Source organism: Urocitellus parryii, chromosome 2, assembly GCF_045843805.1.
Source record: "Urocitellus parryii isolate mUroPar1 chromosome 2, mUroPar1.hap1, whole genome shotgun sequence".
NCBI classification, from domain to species: Eukaryota; Metazoa; Chordata; class Mammalia; order Rodentia; family Sciuridae; genus Urocitellus; species Urocitellus parryii.
Genome location: NC_135532.1, coordinates 43,583,739 through 43,591,816, shown reverse-complemented (window position 1 = coordinate 43,591,816; position 8,078 = coordinate 43,583,739). Strand labels below are relative to the sequence as shown.

The window sequence follows — 8,078 nt, the reverse complement described above, 5'->3', positions numbered from 1 at the left end:
CATTATTGTAATGTTTCACCATGCTGTTTGAGCATTTAGAAGGTTTGCTGGTACCTCCTTCCTTAACTGCTAAGGTCCTTTCTCAGTCCCTGCCCTGCCCCTTTTTCTCCTTGTAGGAAGGTCGGCCTTTGGATCTAAGTCCAATAGCTGTTTTCTTTTCTATGTAATTTACAAGGAAATGGTCATTTGTTTTGAAAAGTTGAAAAGCAGATGAGTGAATAGAGCTGTTTCATGAGTGGCAGCTTTCTCTTCTGCAGGATTACAAAAGGGTTACAGTTGTGGTGATACCAGTCTTGAAAATTTTAGGATCAGGTCCTTGTTCCCATTCCCCGGTGTTGAAGATTAAAGACCTGAGAAATGCTGAGGCAAGATTAGACAGCAAATTTTATTTAATATACAGAAGAGAGGGAGAGGGAACATGGCTGGTGCCTGTGGGAAGGGTTGTGTCTTGCCCCTTTATAGATTTTAGGGTTTTTTTCCTTCTCATTCCCCCTCCTTCTCTTATCTTGCCTATTTGAGCAAAGAGCCAGAAATAGTAACCGCCAGGGGGTAACTGCTTTTGTTGGAAAGTGCAATCTTTTCCCCTGCCCCTCCCCTGAGGCATGAGCAACCTGTTGTTGGGGAAGTGCTATCTACTCATTTCCTTTTCTTTGATAATCAATCAGCTACTTGTTCTTTGCCCCTTTATCAGTAGGTACTCCTGCGTGTGCTTGATTGGTTCTGGCAGGGTTCTGTTCTTAAACCATAGAGACTTGGGCCACACTCTGCATACTCAGATCCCTTTTTGTTTGTTCTTCTAAAATTTATATAAGACACAGGGTGCTTGAATTTTTTTCTTGATATTGGCATTACAACAAATTGAAATTTGTTTGTTAATTAAGATAATTCACACTCTTTCCATAAACTCCAGGTTGAATATTTGGTCAAATCAGACTGTCTATGAATTTATTGTCAATCTCTGGGTAAATGTTATTTTGCTGGTGATTCTTCTGTTAATGAGCTGGCCACCTGACTGTTCATTAATTTAAATAGGGATTTTGTAAAGACAGGGTGGGGAGAACCTTGAAAATTGAACCCAACTATTGATAAAGCCAAAAAAATTTACCTCTTTATAATAATCACATTTGTATGAAAAAGATTATCATAATTTATAAACAAACTGCAAAAATGGATAAAAGGAAAAGCACTCTTAAATTTATTTGTTGACATCTTTGAATATAAAGGATAGTAATAAAATTAATTTCAAGTTCCTGGTTCTAATTATGTATAGGACCATTTTCTAATTATGTCTAAATCCCATCAAAAATTTTAAAATTGTTGAATTGCAGAACTGGACAAGATTCTTTTAGTCTTATATTGACCTGGAAAAGGGTCATGAAATCTTCTAATTTTTATTTGGCACTAAATCATTAAACATCTACCTGAATGTATAGATTAAACACCAGGAAGACCTTTGATATTGTGGATATGAAGAGAAATTCATATGTGGTTAAAAACAGCATTACACTTTTAGAAGAACTGCAGGTAAGTCCCAGGGGAGCATTAGGGGATCATCGTGGGCCTTTTCTGAAGATGCAGGCATAGTAATGTAATGTTAGCAAGACAGAGATTGTTACCAAGAATAATTATGTTGGCTTTAACCCATGAGACAAAACTACTGAAATCAAATGATTGTTGTTGACTTAAGCATTAATTTTTTAAATTAGTTCTTTTGCTATTGCTATGTTTCTAGTTTTTAATCTCCCAATATTATGCTTACTGATTTATGTGGATGTTTTGATCTGCTATAATACTGTCTTTACAGGACTCATTTTGTAACACCTGTCATTCCTCTGCTTGTCTATAGTGTTTTTCCTTTCTGACTGAATTTCCCCACACCTGCCCATTTTCAACAAATTGCTGCTTGTATGTATTTGTGTAATTCTACAAATAGTTAACTCTCTCACTCAATTTGACAGGATTTAATGAGCCTGTATCTTGTACAGTCCACATTCATGAATGAAAATATTGATCCTAACATTTATAATTCAGTAGAAAAAATGTTTACTCTCTATTGCCATTCTCTGCTTGATTGCTCATTAGTGTTCTAAAGTTTCATGTATGTACTCACGTATTAAGATTATAGTTTTTTAGGTAATTTTTTTAGGTGTAGATGGACACAATGTCTTTATTATACACACACACACACACATATATATATTTTTTAATGCTCAACCACTGAGCTACAGCCCAGCCCAAGATGACATTTTTGCCCCTACTCTGCTTTACCAAAGAAAATGTGGAAATATTTATCTTTTAATGCTGAGTAATATTCCATTGTGTATATATACCAAAGTTTCCCTATCTACCGAAGGGCATCTGGGTTGGTTCCACAATTTAGCTATTGTGAATTGTGCTTCTATTAACATTGATATGGCTGTGCCCATATAGTATGCTGTTTTTAAATCCTTTGGGTATAAACTGAAAAGTGGGATAGCTGGGTCAAATGGTGGTTCCAAGTTTCCCAAGGAATCTCCATACTGCTTTCCAGACTGTCTGCACCAATTTGCAGTCCCACCAGCAAAATGACTGTGCCTTTTCCCCCATATCCTTGCCAACACTTATTGTTTGTATTCTTTTTTTTTTTCACAACAAACATCACACCATTTATTTACAAAGGCCAGTGTGGGAGTTGGGGGAGGTAGGGAGGAAAAGGGCAGACATCTTCTCTGGACTGTTTGGGACCCTTTCCCACTTGGAGCAAAATTCTGTTCCTCTTGCCTCCGTGTTCTCCAAGCAGCGGGGCCACACAGCTGAGGGAGGAGGTGGTAAGAGCCTCTTCCATGCTCCAGTACAGCAATGTCCAGCTCCAGATTAAAGGCATCATTGCCACCATCCCCTCTCCCTCCTCAAATAAACTTTCTGGCCTGGAGGGAAAACAGTAAAAAATGGAAAGACCAGGGGCTCTGGAGGGAGAAACCCCCTGTGCTAGTCTCCAAAACGGTGGTGGGTGGTAAGGGTACCAGTCACACCCAACAGCTTCACAAGGGTCCCCACACTGCCTTTCCGTGATCCAGCATCCAGAGGCCTAAGCCCTCCTGGGTGTCCCCATTCTGCTCTAGACCAGCCCTCTTACTCGCTTGTCCCTCTGAGAGGCAGCACTAAACTAGAACTCCACAAAGAACCCGACTGGCCCACCTCACATGTGGGCACACATGCACACACACTACCCCTGCTGAACAGACTCCGATCCCCTGCATACCCTTTGAGGGGAACTCACAATTACTGGGGACAGGAGAGACAGGGAGGTCTTGAGTTCGTGGGAACATGTGTGTGACACTGCTCAACACGGAGCCCTTCTTCAGTTCAAATCCCATTCTCTACCTATTTCTCCTCAGTCGGGCCTGCGCCTGGAGTCTCTTGCCTAAAGTGCTACTAGTACTCCCAGACCCAGCTGTGGTTCCAATCTCAAGTCCCCTTCCTCTAGGAAATCTCAATGGCTCCTCTGCCGTAACAGTCTTCATTGCTCTGGTCCAGGGCCTGTTAATTTCCATCCAGAGTGCTGTGCTTTGTGTTCCCCTTTGGATGAGAAGTCCCAACAGAGCCCAAGAAAAAGTCCTAGGTGAAGTGCCCAGAGTAGGGTTTGAGGAGAAAAATCACAGCCTGTTTCACCTGCCCCCACCTTCAGAGTGCGGTGCTAGCCCTGGAGGGCCCAGGGAGGGTGGGGAAGAGGACAGTTACCAAAGGTAAGTTAAGAGAAGCCAAAGCCTAGTGGTGTGGATGGAAGACTGTTCCAGTAAACCAGAGAGTTGGGTCCTCCTGCAACTTTGCAGTCCCCACTGAGAAGTCTGAAGATTGCAAAAGGTGGTGTGGGCAAGGAGGTGGGGTCGTCCAACAGAACTGTGAAAACTAGCTCTGCTCAAGGAGGACCAGGAGAGAAGACTCTGTTAGAGACAGCAGTGAGGTCAAAATTTTCAGGCAGAGCGGTGGCATTGGGCCCATGCCTCTAAGGTCACCCTACTGTTTGGAGAGTCAAAGAAGAAGACAGAGGGATAAGCTGCAGAGGTTAGGGGCTGACAGAGGAATCAAAGGTCGGTACTGGGTCAGGGGAGAGGCAGGAGGCATGGGCCGAAGGATTAGGAGAGCTGGGAGCCCAGGAGTCTCTCGATAGCTGCGTTGATGTCCCCCCCAGTGGCAATCAGGGCCTGCAGATTGGCCTCACGATTGATGAAACCCATGGAGTTGAGCTGCTCCAGTTGTTGCTGAAATCTCACTTCTGGCGTCTGCACCTGTGAGTTTCCACTCCCAGCCAAAAGCTGGATCATCTGCTGCATGAGCTGCTGCTGGGCACTGGAAGCCCCGGTGGGAGGAGTCGTGGCGGGCGTGGCTGGCGAAGACGTGGGGCCCTCGGCCATAGACCCAGAGCTGCTGCCCGTTGAGGGCGCTGTGGTCCGGGACATCCCAAAAGAGCCAAGGCTGGGTACCAGCCCGGGGGCCTCAGTCTGTAAGGTCTGCAGTCCCTGCTGGATCTGCAGCAAGGCCTGCATGGCCCGGGGATTGGTGAGGATAGACAGGGACTCCGGATTCTGCATCTGCTGCAGGAAGACGGGGAGCTGCAGCCGGAGCTGCTCCTGTAGTTGGGGGTTCCCGGCAAAGAGGGGCACATTCACCATCATCTGAGCAGCAAAGTCAGGGTTCTGGGCAAGTGTCTGCATCATGCTGCGCATGTAGGGGGCTGAAATCACATTCTGCATCAGCTGGGGATTCTCAGAGATCTGCTGGAGGAGCGCCTGCATTTCTGGGCTGTTGAACATCCCTGACCCCAGGCTAGCCGCATTGATCCCAAAAGGGTTCGAGACTGTCGGGTGCACCTGGCTGGTCCCCGATCCTCCGGTGCCCTCCCCACCGGACCCGGGGGCCTGGGAGGCGGGGGGCGAGGGGCTCCAGGGGTTAGGGAGGGGCTCTCGATTCTCAGTCCGCAGAGGTTGGGAGGATGAGCTGTCGGAGTTCGCGGCCAGGGAAGAGAAGGGATTGTTGCCAAAGTGTTCCCGGGCAGCACTGAACATGGGCTCCTGGATGTCGGTGTACATGGGGCGCAGGGCATTGTAACCCCCAGGGATGCTCTCGAGGTTACTCAGGGCCCGGTCCTGGTTCCGCATCATCTCTTGCATCATTGCAGGATTCCGAGCAAGCTCCATTGTCTGCCGCATGAGCTCGGGGTTGTTGAGCATGTGGCTGATCTCGGGGTTCCGCTCCATCAACTGCTGCATCTGGGGGTTGGCCATGATCATGTGGCGCATCAGGTCAGGGTTAGACATCATGTCCTGGACCAGGGGGTTCTCCATGATCTGCGACAGCATCTCAGGGTTGGACATCAGCTGCCTCTGCATCTGCTGCTGCAGCTCCATGAAGTTGGCAGAGCCCAGGCCCAGGCTGCCCAGGCCCAGGCTGCCCAGGCCCAGGATGCCCCCAAAGCCAGAGAGAATAGATGCAGCAGCACTGGGGGGTCCCTCCCCTGCCCCTGGTGAGGGGCCCCCACCACTGCTCCTCCGGCTTCCACTGCCAGCATCCGAAGTGGCACTGCCAGAGGCAGAGGGATGGGCAGGGGTGGCAGGTGAAGCGGGCGTGGTGGAGGGCGCTGAGGCAGGGTCTGGAGTGGAGGGGGACGAAGCAGTGACAGCAGCTGGATCTTGGGCCTTCTGAGGGGTCTTGATCACCAAATGGACAGTGAGCCCATCCTTGATCCCATGCTGGTTCAGGGTGTCCCCATCCTTGAGGATCTTGCCTCCTTGACCGAGGCTCGGTCGCAGATCACAATTTCCTCCTTGTCCTTGGGGGTCTTGATGGTGACCCGAATCGGGGGGCCTCTTCTCGGCCCTGCTCGGCTCCGCCAAGCCGCCGCCGCCGCCGCCGCCACCCGGCCGCCCGCCAGCCCGTCCGGCTCCTCCTCCTCCCCCTTGTTTGTATTCTTGATTGCTGCCATTCTGCCTGGAGTGAGAGGAAATCTTAGAGTTGTTTTGATTTGAATTTCTCTAATTGCTAGAGATGTTGAACATTGTTTCATATGTTTGTTGATTGATCGTATATCCTCTTCCAAGAAGTTTCTGTTCAGTTCCTTGGCCCATTTATTGATTGGGTTATTTGTTTTTTTCAGAATGATTTCTAATTATCTTTTGTATTCTATATTTCTGTAATGTCCATCATAATATTTCCTTTTTCATCACGATGTTAGTAACTTGAGTTTTCTCTCTCCTCTTCATTAGCATGGCTAATGGTTCATCAATTTTTTTTTTATTTTTTCAAAGAACCAACTTTTTGTTTTGTCAATTTTTCCACTTATTTCAATTTCATGGATTTCAGCTCTGATTTTAATTATTTCCTGTCTTCTACTGCTTTGGGGGTTGATTTCTTCTTTTTCTAAGGCTTTGAGATATAATGTTAGGTCATTTATTTGTTGACTTTTTCTTCTTTGAAGGAATTAACTCCATGCAATGGACTTTCCTCTTAGAACTGCCTTCATAGTTTCCCAGAGATTTTGATATGTTGTAACAGTGTTCTCATTTATTTCTAAGAATTTTTAATCTCTTCCTTCATATCTTTTGCAATAATAGCATATTATTTAGTCTCCAGGTGTTGGAGTATTTTTTATTTTTATTTTATCATTGATTTCTAATTTCATTCCATTATGGTCTGATAGAATGCAGGGTAGTATCTCTACTTTTTTGTATTCACTAAGTTTGCTTTGTGAATATATGCTCTATTTTATAGAAGGATCCATGTGCTTCTAAGAAGAAAGTATAATCACTTATTGATGGATAATATACTCTCCATTTCTGTTAAGTCTAAGTTATTGATTTTTGTATTAATGAGTTCTATACTTTCTTTGTTTAACTTTTGTTTTGAAGGTCTATCCAGTGGTGAAAGGTGAGTTAAAGTCACCCAGAATTATTGTGTTTTGGTTTATTTGACTCTTGAACTTAAGAAGAGTTTGATTGATAAACGTAGATGCTCTATTGTTTGGGGCATACATATTTATAACTGTTATGTCTTGTTGATGTATGGTTCCCTTAAGCAGTATGAAATGTCCATCTTTCTCCCTTTTGATTAACTTAGGCTTTAAGTTTGCTTTGTTTGATATGAGAATGGAAACCCCTACTTGTTTATGTAGACCATGTGAATGATTATATTTTATCCCACAACCTTTCACCTGTAGTCTGTGGGTGTCTTCCTATGAATTAGTCTCTTGAAGGCAGCATATTATTGGGTCATTTTTATTAATCAAATCTACCAGCCTCTGTCTTTTGATTGGTGAGTTTAGGCCATTAACATTTAGGGTTATTATTGAGACATGATTTTGTTTTCCAATCATTTTTGTTGACTTTTGGTATTTAGCTTGGCTTGGTTTCTCCTTTGGTTGGCTTTTCCTTTATTGTAGTTCTTCCCTTTGCAGATTTTCATTGTTGTTTTTCATTTCTTCCTTGTGGAATATTTTGCCAAGAATGTAGTACAGGCTTTCTTGCTGTAAATTCATTTAGTTTTTGTTTAGCATGGAAGGATTTTATTTCATTGTAAAATTTGAAGCTCAATTTTGCTGGATATAAGATTCTTGGTTGGCATCCATTATCTTTTAGAGCTTGGTATATGTTGTTCCAGAATCTCCTGGCTTTTATTAGAGTCTGGATTGAAAAATGTGCTGAGGTCCAAATTGGTCTTCCCTTAGGTAACTTGATTTTTCTCTCTAGCAGCCTTTAAAATTCTATCCTCATTCTGTATGCTGGGCATTTTCATTATAAAGTGTCTTGGTGTAGACCTGTTGTAATTTTGTTTGTTGTCCCTTGATAGAAGTGCGATATCCCATATATCAGTTAGTTTCTACTTTTACATTTACAGTTTTGTCAGTATAATTTGATGTCCTATAGGCCTCTTGTATTTGATTTTCTAATTCACCCTTCATGCTTGGGAAATTTTCTGATATTATTTCATTGATGAGATTGTGCATTCCTTTGGTTTGAATCTCTGAACCTTCCTCTATCCCAGTGAATCTTAAATTTGGTCTTTTGATGGTATCCCATAATTCTTGGATATTCTATTCATGGTTT

The 8,078-nt window shown here is 44.1% G+C and overlaps 1 pseudogene; it reads right to left on the bottom strand.

Moving 5' to 3' along the window:
• Window positions 1–3,967: 3,967 nt before the first annotated feature.
• On the bottom strand, window positions 3,968–5,421 carry LOC144250153 (ubiquilin-4 pseudogene; annotated as a pseudogene).
• Between the last annotated feature and the right edge of the window lie 2,657 nt (window positions 5,422–8,078).